Consider the following 14,777-nt stretch of genomic DNA (forward strand, 5'->3'; position numbering starts at 1 on the left):
TCTGCTTCTCCCTCTCTGGACTAAAATTGTCAACAGCTCTCTCCAACAAGGAAGCATCCCTGACTCCCTCAAAGTTGGTCAAGTCACACCTCTACTAAAAAAGCCCACAGCCGACCCCTCTGACCTCAACAACTACCGACCCATCACCAATATTCCCACTCTCGCCAAACTACTAGAAAAATGCGCACAACTACAATTGACTAATCACATTGAGCAATTTGATCTCCTCAACCCGCACCAGTCAGGCTTCCGAGCGGGACACAGTACTGAAACGGCCATGACGCACATAATTGACGACGCACTTCAAATGCTAGACCAAAACGACACTTGCCTCCTCATCCTTCTTGATCTCTCTTCAGCATTCGACACCGTTAAACATGAGAATCTGCTAGAACTCCTAAACACAAGAATGGGCTTATCTGGAACTGTTCCCAAGTGGTTCACTTCCTTTCTTCACAACAGGACGCAGAAATTCAAGAGCAACAACCTGATGTCCTCGCCAATACCTGTAACGCTAGGAGTCCCCCAGGGCTCCTCTTTATCCCCAACTCTGTTCAACCTAGTCATGGAACCACTCACCACCTTGCTACAAGCATCCAATGTACACTTTCACATGTACGCCGATGACACCCAACTCTATCTCAAATTACAATCTCCCAATGGCATCCTGCTCCTGAACGCAACAATCAGATGCACCCAATCCTGGCTTGCCGATAATCACCTCAAACTCAATGCCCTGAAAACAGAGTTCCTTCTGATCTCACCTCCAGCTAAGAGCTCCACTGCTCAAACCTGGCTTAAACACCTAACTGCACTCAATGTCCAACCCACCATCATGGACTCAGCAAAATCTTTAGGCATTACACTTGACACCAATCTCAATATGCAGCAACACATCAGCAAGGCAACTAAGGGCGCGAACTTCCAGATCAATACTCTGAGAAAACTTAAACCCTTCCTCCCAGCCAAAGACTTCCAGACCGCAGTACAAGCTATAGTCATCCCCCGAATTGAATACGGCAGCACCGCACTAGTCGGACTCCCCCTAACCACAACCGCACCCCTAAGAGCCTCCCTAAACGCTGCAGCGAGACTCATCACTGGGTCAAAAAAGCACTCCCACATTACCCCTGACCTGAAAGCCCTGAATTGGCTGCCATTTGAAGCCAGAATACACCTGAAAATCGCCTGCATGACACACAAGGCGGTTCACCTTAAATCACCCGGTTACCTCGCCCAGAAATTGACAATATCTGGCGGAACCAGAAACACTAGAGGCACAAATAATCTTCTGCTGAAACCGCAAAGATTCCGGAAGGAAAAAACATATAAGCGCTCCTTCTCTGGAATGGCACCTAGGATCTGGAACTCTCTCCCTCCAGAAACAAGGCTTATCCCATCCACTACACTCTTTAAAAAAGAAGTAAAAGCTATCCTCATGGCTAAATACACTTGAACTAGTATCTAGAACTCTGTTAACACTGTACTACATGCTTCTACCTGCTTGACCCCTTTGCCTACTTGTATGAGTAGTCTCCCTCACATACCCCGTATGTAACCTAGTTGTACTGTTTGATTTATTTGTATAATTACGCCCCCACCATGTACCCCTCTATGTAACCTATTTGTACTTTTTTGATTTATTGATTTATTGGTATGAGTACGCCACCATCTATGTAAAGCGCTCTGATATCTGCAAAGATCTTGTCCGCTCTATATAAAACTTTTAAAATAAAATAAATAAAATAAATATTGCTGCTGTTGCTAATGAAATGGAAAACTTAACAACGTTTTATTTTCAATATTTATGTTGATTTTTTATTATTAATGACCATGTACATGAATATGTGTGTATAATTGTACTTTTATGGATAATGAAATATCCAAATAAAGATTATTGACTTGACTTGAAGAGGACGTGCGTGCTCTTGGGTCCAGCAAAAGAATCTCTCTCGCTGCCGCATTTTGGGCTACTTGCAGTCTTGATAATAGGTACTCTGGCAGCCTGAGGTACAGAATATTAACATTGTCCAGCTTAGAAATTATCAAGGCCTGAACTACATTTTTTCTGTGAGTGATAGGTAAAAGTGGCAGGAACAGTCTTAGTATTTTCAACATGCCGAAGCAGGAGCCTGCCACAGTCTGAATCTGGGCCTGCATGGATAATTTCTCATCTAACTTGACCCCTAGATTTTTCACAATGCTGACAGAGGTGGAGGGGGGTGACATATCAGCTGGCCACCAATTCTGCCAAACATTGCTGGGGGAGTGGCCGAAGAAGATAATCTCCGACTTTTCGGGATTACATTTGAGCTGGTTGTCTTGTAACCAGGAAAACACTTTGGTCATACTAGAGTTAATCAAATTAAAACCGGCGTGTTGGTTGCAGGTGAAAAACAACTGCGTATCATCTGCATACGAAATAATTTTAGCACCGTATGCCTCGGCCAGGGATGCTAGAGGAGCCATATAGATATTAAAAAGAGTGGGCCTCAAAATTGAGCCCTGTGGAACTCCCACCTCCATAAAGGGGATGGGGGCTGCAAAAGGAGGAGACTAAACTACTTGATTACGGTCCTTTAAAAATGAGGCGAGCCAACTGAGTACCGTAACCCCAATGCTGCAATCCTGGAGTCTGGCCAGGAGCAGATCAAAGGCCGCAGATAAATCCAGTAATATCAATGTGGCCCTTCCTCCTTTGTCCGGAACTTCCTTAATAGCTTCCGAGACCTCCAGCAGTGCTGTCTCGGTGCTAAAATTCGGCCTGAAACCAGACTGACTCTGGTGGAGGATAGAGTTAGTCTTCACAAATGTGGTGATCACTTGGTTCGCAGCTTTTTCCAATGCTTTGGACAAAAAAAGAGAGCAGAGATATAGGCCTGTAATTAGAGGGAACTTCAGGGTACAAAGTTGGTTTTTAAGAAGCGGAAGAATGTTTGCCCTTTTCCACCTGTTTGGAGCCCGACCGGTCTGCAGAGACAGGTTGAGAATCTGATTAGCCGCAGGATTAATAACCTCTGCTACCGACGCAAGGATACTAGCCGGACAGGGATCAGAAGAGCCTGATTTGAGGCCTTTCAAAATTTCTAAAGAAGTTTCCAAAGAGATCCATGGGAACTGATTCAGAAATGTTCCATTTCCCAGACATTGAGAGGCAGCAATCTCTTCTTTGTCTTCCTGCACCAGGGTAGCTTCTGGGAAGGACTTCTGGATGGTCTTAATCTGGTCGTGGAAGTATGTAGCCAGACGATTGGTCCACACATCAGTCGGAGTAAATGATTTAGCTACAGCTGAGGGGGAGGAGAATTCACTGACTATTCTAAAAATTGACTTATTTTTATTTTTAGCTAGTTCAATTTTCGTAGTAAAAAAAACGTTTTTTTCTCCTCAAGGGTTTGTTATAGTGGGACTTCAACGCCTTTTTATACATAATTTTGTCATTGGGGTTGAAATGTTTCCTCCAGGACCTTTCTCTTACTTTCTTTGAGAGCCGCTGTAAACCAGGGAGCAGAGGGCCGAACCATTTTCGCAGGACGCAAGACTATGGGAGCCAATTCACCCATACGCAGCTGGAGCCAATAGTCAAAGCCATCAGCATCCTCCTCTAGATCACCATTAAAACATATTGAGTGTTTCCTAATAGCATAGTTCAGAACATCAAATGTAATTAGGTGAAAAAGTCTAAAGTTAGACAGATTGGATCCTTGCTCATCTTGAAATCCAGAAGGAAATAGTCAGACCACACAACGGGAAGAAGTTGTGACATTTCTATTTCAAGGGTCGAAAAGATCTGGTCTAAAGTGTGACCCTTTTCATGAGAGGGGAGGTGTACATACAGTGTCAGTTCTAGCACCTCCAGGGACTCTAACAGTCTGATAGAGTCCGGGTTATCTGACTTATCCATAAGTAGATTAAAGTCACCTAGTACCAGACAATGTTTATGTTTCATGGCAAATGGGGAAACAGCATCAGCAATGGACACTAAGAGCTTTCCTGCGGGGCCCGGGGGTCTATATATTAGAATCCCGGCCAGGGATTGGTGAGGGGATACCTCTAGATGAAAGCAGAGGCATTCCGCTCCCTCTATTATTACCGAAGGGACTGTTTTACATAAGAAGTTGTTTTTAAAACTGATAGCAATCCCGCCCCCCAACCCCAGTCTGCCGGTCCTTCCTGATTATTTGATAGCCGATCGGCAATAAAATAAAGCAAGAGTAGGATTGGAGGTCTCGTTTAACCAAGTTTCAGTCAGAAATAAAAAGTCAGGAGAATTCTCCACCATAAGGTCATATTCATTGAGGGCATGTTTGGCCAAAGATCAAGTATTCAGAAGCATTGCACAAAGTTGCTTGTTATTTTTTGGTAAGTTCAGGTCCCTTCCTCCATAATGACTACTAGGCTGCCCCTTAGGCCGCTGGCCTGATTCCATTGCAATGGCATTCCAGCCACAAGCCGAGCAGACCTTTAGCTCCGGGTGCTCGTATAGAGCCGTAGGGACAGACGCATATCTACTTACAGAGCCTTCCTATTTTAAACAAAGTGTGTACATTGTAACATATGCGGGCCCCATCAATCCTCTTACCAACAGTGTGGCCGGCATGGCCACCTCCGGGACGCTGACGGGCGCAGACGGGATTTCCTTTGGCAAGCCGTCAGCGCGCCTACTCCGCGGACGAGTCATCACCATATTTATAGGGCAAAGGCGGAGGCAAGAGACTAGAGCGCTGACCGGGAAGGGCGGACCTGCTCTAACAGGCGGGTACCGTCGGTCGCGCTAGCAAGTTAAAAAATTTAATTAACCCCAGTTAATAAACATTAATTTCACAGGTATACACAATTATACAATTATACTTAGGGCGACAAATGTCCGGACATGGGTCCTGTGCTCACTGCGCCACTGTATTCAAGCAAGCCTGGCTGATGAGGGGTGATGCCCCGAAACTGGTCCTTGGATACTCATTTCCAGTCCAAGGAGGACCTGGCTTGGCAGTTCGGGCTGGACTGTTCCCATGAGGAGCAGGGTCAAGACTGATTTGCTTATGGCTGGGTCCAAACTGGGGTGGCGTGGTGAGCAAAAGAACGATGAATTAAACGCAGATCTTTGTGACTGGGGGTGAATGTTTGCATTGTTCAGCATTCCATCCATCATTTGTTCCTTCTGCTTTTGTCGCTATAAGTGGGAAAGGTATGCCCAGACGTGGGTCCCGTGCTCACTGCGCTACTGTATGCAAGCTAGCTTGCTGATGAGGGGTGATGCCCCGAAACCGGTCATAGGAGGCTCATTTCCAGTCCAAGGAGTACCTGGCTTGGCTGGTTGGGCTGGCCTGTTCCCATGAGGAGGAGGGTCAGGACTGATTTGCTTATGGCTGGGTCTAAACTGGGGTGGCGTGGTGAGCAAAAGAACCATGAATTAAACTCAGATCTTAGTGACTGGGGGGTGAATGTTTGCATTGTTCGGTACAATTGTTTTGTACGTGTTTGCATTGTTCAGCATTCCATCGACATGTGTTCTTTTTGCGATTTCTATTAGTGGCTAGTCTAGGTTTGAGGAAATTATAGAATTCCCCGCCGGGGATATTTAATTTTTGTTGTATTGACACAAAAGAGACAGTGTAGTGGGTTGTCTGTGTTTATTAGATCTTTTATATAAAGTATATTGTGGTTCATTCATGTCTGCCAATGTAGTATTTTGCCATTAATTTCATTAAGAGGTTGTCTCATAATGAAGCGGAGGAGGAATATTTTACTTTAACTGTGCATTTATCGTCCAATTGTTTTAGGGCCTCTATTGTATCTTTAATAATGTTTGAGGAATGTAGAGCTCTGAATATTTGCATGGAGATAAAGGCAAGTGGCATGAATGGTAGCATTAGGTCTTTTTCCTATGTATGCCCATATGAAAGGGCGGACTTATGATTGACTGTGTCCAGTGTACGGATTGTTTGATTAATTATTCTAACAGGTATTTGCTAAAGTCAGAAAGTCCTACCCCACCTTTCTCTTTATTTAGTCTAAATTGTTTTTTGTTGAGAACCTGGGGTTTTTTATTCCACCAAATAAATTGTATAATAAGCTTGTCCAGTGCTTTGAAAAGATTTGTAGGGAGAACATGCTTTTGATAACATTTCCTTGGGGGAGTTATTGTCATCTTAGTGCAGTTAGCCTTCTCCACGTGATGCGTTTAGGAGACCACGTTTCCAGGAGGTATTGTACTTTTTTTAAGCTGGTTTGTGAGTTTGATTCGTATGGAGACTGACTAAATTGTAGGCAAAATTATTTAAGAGGACTTTTTTGCCATTTGAGAGTGCTATTGTTGAGAATTGAAGGGGTACAAATAGGATTTAAGGGAAAGAGGTTCCGTTTTTTCTTTGTTCAGTGTGTAACCATAGGCCTTTGCGTAGGAGTTGATCAGATTTAAAATTTCAACTACAGCGGTGTTCGCTGCTTCTGAGATGAAGACATCGTCTTGGTGGGCAGCAATTTTCTGTGGTTTGGAGCTGAAGGGAATACTTTTGATATTGATATCCTGGCATATGCCAATTAGTAGGGGTTCAAAGGCAAGGAGAAAGAGTAAAGAAGATAAGAGGTAGCCCTGTCTGGTTCCTTGGGAGAGTTAATATTTGTCTGAGAGGGAACCATTTACTTTAATTCTGACAGAAGGGTTATCATATAGGCCAAAGACCACATGTTCAAAGCAAGGGCCCAGATTGAAATTGCAGAAAGCAGACCTAGGTAAGGGCAAAAAACCTTATTAAATGCCTTTTCCAAGTCTAGGGCCATGGCCATAGATGGGGATTGCAAGAAGGGAGTTTTCACCAGTACATGTGCAGAGAATCTGATGCTACCTGAAGCTAGCCTCCCCATAATGAAGCCTATTTCAGAGGGATTAATTATCTAGGGAAGCAGTTTTTTGAGTCTTGATGCTAGGATTTTTCCACAGATTCAGCAGTCCACATTAAGCGTAGAAATGGGCCTGTGATTTATTTGTCTCCAGAAAATCTCTATTTTATTTCGGAATAACTATAATTGTTGCCTCTGTGAAGTTGGGGCCCGTCTTACCAGATGGAAAGTAGTAATCACAAGCATTGGAAATGCAATAGGGCTCGCATTAGGAAAGTTTGAGCTATTGGTCTTATAAATGTTTTTTTTTTATTTATATGTTATTTTTTCAAATAGTTAAATTAATAGCTTTGTCATTTACAATGGCAATAGTTATAACTTTCGCAAATGTGACACCTATAGCATTTGTAATGCAACATGTTTTGTATTTACGTGACTTAGATGTATTGATATTACAAATAACAATGCTTTTAATTTTTTTAAATAATTAATACTTAAATAATTTATTTAATTTGTAATGACAATAGCTTACATTTTTGTAAATAACTTTCGTGAAGATTATGTTCAGTGTTTTTTATTGTGACGAAAATCCAAGAACAGAAGTGAAATATTAACATCTTTTTGTGATTTGCGTGAAGAGCGTGAAAGCTTGAAAACAGCTTGAAACATTGAAAGAACATATTTGAACCAGTGATGATGTGGTGGTGCTGAGTGGTGCTGTTGTTGCGCTGAGTGATGCTGTGGTTGCGCTGAGTGATGCTGTGGTTGCGCTGAGTGATGCTGTGGTTGCGCTGAGTGATGCTGTGGTGGCGCTGAGTGATAAAGTGGTGGTGCTGAGTGATAATGTGGTGGTGCTGAGTGATGCTGGGGTAGCGCTGAGTGATGATGTGGTGATGCTGAGTGGTGCTGTGGTGGTGCTGAGTGATGCCGAGGGATGATGTGGTGATGGTGAGTGGTGCTGAGTGATGCTGGGGTGGTGCTGAGTGATGCTGTGGTGTTGCTGAGGAGAGAGAGAGGGGGAGAGAGGAGCGAGAGAGGGGGAGAGAGAGACGGAGATGGGGAGAGATGAGAGGGAAGAGAGGGAGATGGGAGAGAGGGAGAGGGAAGTGAGGGAAAGGGAGAGAGGGTAGAGGGAGAGAGGGAGGGTAAGAAGAGAGGGGGAGGACGAGAGCGAAGGACGGAGGGGAGAGAGAGGGGAGGGAGAGAGAGGAGAGCAGGCAGAGGGGGAGATGGGGAGAGGGAGAAAAAGGAGAGATGGGGGAAGGTAAAGAGAGGGGGAGAGAGGGGGAGAGAGGAGAGAGGGAGAGGGTGAGAGGAGGAGAGAGTGAGATGGAAGTGAGGGAAACGGAGAGAGGTATAGTGGCCTGGCTACGGGTGTACCGAGAGCCACCAGACATGGTGAGCTTTTCCACGAGTTAACGGGTGAAAGTCATAATGATTTTATAAGTGATGCAGCTGGTTTTGAATATTGTGTGGGCTGGCAGGGCGAGCTCATGTAGTTCGATCAGTATAGGAGAGGGGAAGGGGGGGTGGGGAGTTCTGCCCTAGTCCCTAGATGAGACATGTTGCAGCACGTAAGGTGCCTTTAAGGAGTGTTGGTGTGGAGTCTTGTAAGCATTACCACCATCCTGGGCTGTATAAGTGTCCGCACTATAAATGTTAGAGTACGAAAATGGTGACTGAACCCAGGTGCGCGGCTGCAGAGGAGAAATGTCCCTGTACTTCAACATAGAGATGGGAAGTAATCAAAGAACCTCGTTTTTCCTCTTAAAATCCTGACAACAACAGGGTGTGATTGAGCAAGACATTTTATCACGTTGAGAACAATCAAGCAGTTGGCAAAAGGGTCTTGGTCGAAAACAATTTGCAATTTCTGAAGCTATTGAGGAAAAAATCCGAAAGTCAGGGCAATGACATAAAAAGTGCACATGCACTGCATGGAATCGCCATGGAATCACCAGTGGTTAAACTCTGGATAAGCCACTATAGAGCTTCGCCAGCTATGCGCAAGCGCATCAGCAGGCGAGCCCTAAAAAAGGGCTTTTAGGTGGGTGACTATTTGGGGTACAAAGGTTTTTTAAATACTTAATGAGAAGCCGTCGGGTCCTTGTGCTTTCCCTTTTTTAAGTGATTTAAAAGCTTTTGCTATTTCTTGTTTTTTATCGATTGGCTTATTTAGTACGAGTTGGTCGGCATCACTTATTTTTGGAAGTATGATGTTTATAAAGTCGTTTTTTTGGTCTGTATTTTCGGGCTGAATGACAAGGTTGTAGTGTTCTTTCTAGCATTCAGAGAAGCATTGGATTGTTTGTTTACTGTTGGTCTCTGTTTTCCTTAATTTTTCTTTTATTGCAGCAATCTAAAGCTTTTGTTTTTCACACGCAAGTAATTAGCCAGGTGTTTTCCTGCCTTGTTGAACTCACAAATCTACCTAGCTTTGTTTGTGTTTAACCAAACATGTGATTCTCACTGACTAGCTTGTTATACTCATATTTCAGGGTTTTAAGATTGAGGGTTTGAGATTAGGAGGCGCTCATAGTGTTTCACTTCAGATCCTCCAATGTCTTGTTGGCCTTCCAATTTTTATTCGATATTATGCTAATTATGAGGCCGCTAATTGTGGCTATCATTGCTTCCCCAAATTGTTTCTGGTGAAAGTAACAGGGAAGAATTCTCTGGAAAATAATTTGGGATTGTAAAAGAAATTTCTTCCGAGCAAAGTAGGTCATTCATTATTTCTTCATATAGATGCCAAATCTTACCTCAGTCTAGAAAATATGAGAGGCTCATATCTAAAGAAATACATACATGGACCGAGATGATCACTAGCTCTATTTTGGGATTGGAACATGTGGAGATTGCAGTAATCTCCAAGTATGATGTTTGCCCCAATAGGGATTTCATTTAGTCATTTGTTTAGGTGGATCCAAAATGAGGGTTGGGGGTCATAAATGTTACAATGAAGACGGCTTGGTTGTCTATGGACACTTGGGAGATAACCGATCTACCCTCAGAATCATACGAGTTCTTCATCACCCTGAGGGTTGTGGCCTTAGAGAAGAGCATGATAACTCAATTTTTCTTTTTAGTGTTGGAAGAGTATGCAAAGTATGAGTACCAGTTTTACAGTAGGATTGCAGGTCTCTGAAGTACCTACTCTATTTTCTTGAAGTAAGAGAAAAGCTCCCTTAAGTTTATGACAGTATTTTATTATCTTTCTTCTTTTAACATGGTGGTTTAACCCTTTCTGTTAAGGGAGAGAATTTTTATAGTGTTGTTAGGAATTGTGGATCCTAGAGAGAGATATGTAGGTCTTCAGGAGACTCAGAGAACACCTGATGCTAATATGGCCATGATGTGATGTGGGGTTGCGTGAGGTAGAGGGCATCAGCACATGGTTTGAGACAATGGCCAGGCTCACAGAATGGGGTCATGAGAGGGGGAAGAGAGAGGAGACAACTGAAAAACAACCCACCCCAAACCATACGATAATGCGGAGCAGTGGGAGTCACGGAACCGCACAGCGAGAGCTCAAAGATGGACAAGGGATTAATTGGAAGACAGCTAGTACATAGCATGATGAAACAAACTGAAAAGCATACGACTTGTTTGTCGATGTGGTAGCTAAGTACTATGTAACCATTATCAGGTCGTTAACATACAGGAACCACATAAACATTATAGAACTTCACCCAAACATGTGTTTACTAATTGGAATAACAATGCAGGAGAGAAGTAAAGTGTTTGAAAAATTAGCCTCAGTTAATGGTTTGAAGTAGCGTTAATGGAAGCCGATGAGGATTTGCAACATGTATTCAATAAGAGTGTATGTGGTGGGAATATTAGTGTGGCCTATAGAGGATGATGGCTAGTGAGAGTAATTCAACTCAACGTAAGGAGAGAGTGAGTTGCTAATCTTCTGTTGGTTTACAGTCAGTATTTAGTAAAAGATTTGCTATTAGGAATATATATTTAGTGACTGTTAGTCCTGATGGTAGTTCTCCTTAATGAGATGGAATATATAAATGCAGAAGATCACGCTGAGTATTTCATTTCCAACCTGAGAGAGCAGGGAACGCAGAGCCATATAAAATGATTTTAGGTCTATGTGTATCGTGTGAGGTCATTCAGATATAAGGGAGGTGAGGTAGGTGTAGCAGCGTTAAAGTAGTTGTTTGTGACTTATGTTTTGTGATTTGCAGTTTAGAGGTTTTGCAGACCAGGTTTTGGAGGCTTTGTGGTTTGTGATTCGAGGCTCCAGTACTGCAAAAGGAGTGTGGTATATTGGTGAAAAACACGCCAGTGAGTTAGCGGACCTCTGGCTATTTGTCATACAGAGAAAGCTTTGTAAGCCACGTTCCATAGGAGACCCCAGTGGACAGCTCTATCGTAGACCGCCCTTTTATAATGGATATCCCCAAATCTCATGGAGCAGAAAGTGAAAAACTTGCAGAGAAACCTAAGTAGTCTTAGAGAGTTCACAAAAAACGTATCTTGCATGAGTTTTATCTGGGAGTACAAGCTGAGCTGAGACGAGAAGACCTGTTGAAAGATTTACATGATCATCTCCGCTTTTTGCTGGTTATATGTAAATGCTTGGAGATCTGCAGGCTCGTCAAAGAATAGGTATTTCCCTTTATTGAAGATTCTGATAAAGTCTGGACCAACCAAGTAAAAGGGAATGTTCTTCTTTGGCGCAATCACTGGGTCATCAGGGATGTAGAGGTCGCATCTTCCGTTTCAGTCACCATTTAATTCTATTCCAGGCGCACAGTGTACGCGAAGTGTTCCCAGGTGGGTGGGCCAAACATGGGCAGCGGTCAGCGGAGATCAGAGGTGCACCCTAATAGATTCGCTCTGAGAGACTCCGGTAATCTAACCTTCCATTTTCCTGTTAAACAGGGAATTGGTAGCATAAGAAAGCCCCTATATTCTGGAGCTCTCAAACTATTCAGCCATTTTCTCTGGCCTCAAAGCGGGAATACATTTTTGAGTCTCACAGATCAGACAGATATCAGACTATCAGAACCTCTGAAGATTTTGGTATGGTCAAATAGAGGGGTCTCCTCGGGCTAAAGAAAATAGCCACTGCTAATGTTCTTGAAGCAGATGAAACATTGTTTACATCAGGGAAAAGAGCATTACACTTCTTGTGCCTAACTGCTAGAGAGGTCATTTTGGAAAACACACAATTTTGATTTGATTAACAGCGCATAGTTCTAACTGATAATGACCAAACAAGCACAGCCCATAAATAGCCTAGGAAACACGTGTTCTATATTTAACCTCTATAATATATACGTCTGTTAAGGGCTACAATAAGGTAAAAAAATAACCCTGTTCTAGGTTTTTCAGCAAGCATTGATAACTGGGATCTCAAAAAAGCCAGAGGCTATTATTGGAGTCAAATATTTTCTTACAATTCTGGGAATATTTAGTGAGAAGCAACTACAAATGCTTCAGCCACTTCATACATTTATTGTCCTTTAGATAAAGAACGAGTTGCATCCATTCCATGAAATCAAATCTATGCGCTATAAAAAAGAAAACAGTACATGAAGGCCCACCCAAATATGTATCTTGGCAATATTTGAATTTGCCATTCCTATCGCCAAGCAGCATCCCCACCATTTTTAGCACTGATAAACTGGATAAATAGCAGATTGGCCAATTCCCTACACTATTCATGGAGTGCAAAATTCGGAGGCTTTGCTAATTTCTACCAATGTCTCTTAAAGGTTTTTCAAAGGAAGTCACTCACACTCACTGTGTGGCATCTGAAGAAGGGTGAAGGATTAAAGTGGAAAACAAACCTGAGAACAATATTACCAGCAACCTTCTAAAGGGAACATTATCACAATACAGTTAGCCATAGGGTAAAATGCTGAGGTTATTAGGGTAGAATAGACACATGCAGACAGATGTGGCTTGGGAACCTGTAATATTCAGGAATGTCATGTAGGATACAGAAGACCATCCAACAACATACCAAGTCATCTCTGTGACGAGGAAGAACTTCTTGCGTTCCCGCTGGGTCAATAAGGACACTCTGAAGACTTGCGCCTAGCCCTACGACAATCCATGACGCTTGGGTAAGTATGTATCACAGAGTTCTTCTAGTGTGATGCAGACAGCTAAACCCCAGCCCTGCATGTTGTAGTAAATGTCCTCTTCACTGTTCTTCTCTGGCTAGACTGTACTATGTTATCTGTGACATCATAGAATGCCAGGGTGTCCCTCTAGCTCATTGTGCCTTTCTATTACTTACTGTGGCAGTTGGTCATCTCAGGCTGAGCTGCTAACAGCTGGCTCCTGGTGGGGTTTACCTTACAATCTTAACCTGTCTATCTAACCTGGAAGGAACCTGCAATAAAGGATCTTAACTTACTAAGTGGACTCTGCTTCTTTCATTTACCACACATGTGCTTACCGCTTTCTAACAGAAGACATCCAGAGACAATATATAATAAAACTATGTAGTTTAAAGAGGATGCACAGGCTAACCTATGACAATGCAGAGACTTACCCAAGTCATGTGAACAGCAGCAGCATCAGGTTTTGGAAGATCTGTTTCTGAAAGGCAGTACCTACAAGAATAGAGAAAATACAACAGTTCATTTCATGAGCAGAACATAATCCATGTTCATAACGAAAGGTTGACCACCAGAGCTTTTGGAGTCGATTGTTTTGCAATCATACCGTAGAGTGAGTCAGTAGAGTTGTGCACTGCAAAATGTACTATGGCTAAAAATGTGCATGCAGTTTGAGAATATCTCTGGACAACAGTATTTAGGCTGCTTGGAGTGCAAACTAAATTACTCCTTAAGAATCTCAAAAAACAATATGTGTCTATTTTTGGCAAACTCAAGCCTGGAGAAATTAACAGAAAAGGGATTTTCAAAGATTAAGTCTCCATTAGAAACAATTTACTGTCAAAATTCAGTGTAGCAGCTACAGGGACCGACACAGCGTGGTTGGCATTTGTAGGTGCTTATGCAATTCTCTTCCCTTTCTGAAACAGGACAATCTTCAGGGAAAGTGCACCCTGAAATACACCTGAGGCAGGTACAACAGGAAGAAGCAATTGGTGCTCCACTTTAAAAGACTGAGTTCGCATATGTGATTATCAAGCTAACTTGTTCGTCGTATCCCAGGAAAGAAAGGGTTGGAGGACAGAGTCACGATGTAACTACTAACATGCAGAGTGGGCACATATACTTTCTTCCACATTACCTCCCAAAACATTCCTCCCATCATTTTATAGGGCTGGAAGGGGATGTGGATTGACATTCAGCTTGGTTGATTGCTTATGCTGAGGCTGGAATCCTAGGATGGAAAAGGTAAACAGCAGATGGTTCCTTCGTACCCTGGTGAAGAACTACAGTTATTTCAGTTAATGCACCTGTTAATATTGAACTCATTCATGTTATCCCTTTGTCTCTACTCCACCTCTTTCCTGCTCCATATGTTTTGGTAGACTGGCAAGATTGTGCAATGAGACATAAGAAATAAGATGGGCACCAAAGTGCAAGGCCTTAACCGTAATTCTTCATTCCCTTCCCTCTTTCGCTCTCATTGTAACACCCCTATAATCAATTTGCCCTCCTATCAACCCTTCTCCCTCCCCGCCTCTTTTCTTCTGAGTCTTACTCTTCTCTTTGACAAAACTGAGCACTGGGTCGAAAACCGCACTGCAGAAATTTTGGAGAGGTGCAAATCCCTGGTCTGGGGCTCAGCAAGCAGTTTAGCAATCCCTTCTTGATAAAAATGTTCATCCAAAGCAATGTTAACAAGTCATCCAATCTTCCCTCGCGTCTCTCTAGATCCCTTAGTTTTTCCATTATTTCTTCTCACTTCCCTACCATTTGTCTTCCTCCAGTTCTCCGTCACTTCTCCCTTTCCACGTTTTCTCCCTCTTTACTACTAAACATATGTTT

The 14,777-nt window shown here is 42.9% G+C and overlaps 1 protein-coding gene across 1 annotated transcript in view; it reads right to left on the reverse strand.

Annotated features, from left to right (window-relative positions):
- The window catches only part of IBTK (inhibitor of Bruton tyrosine kinase), a 732,550-nt gene that overhangs the window by 664,455 nt on the left and 53,318 nt on the right, over window positions 1–14,777 (reverse strand). Inside the window, exon 2 of the mRNA XM_086926550.1 lies at window positions 13,367–13,427. The gene's annotated coding sequence lies outside the window, so the exon portion shown is untranslated. The remainder of the gene's footprint in view (window positions 1–13,366; window positions 13,428–14,777) is intronic.

Source organism: Lissotriton vulgaris, chromosome 6, assembly GCF_964263255.1.
Source record: "Lissotriton vulgaris chromosome 6, aLisVul1.2, whole genome shotgun sequence".
Classification (NCBI taxonomy): Eukaryota; Metazoa; Chordata; class Amphibia; order Caudata; family Salamandridae; genus Lissotriton; species Lissotriton vulgaris.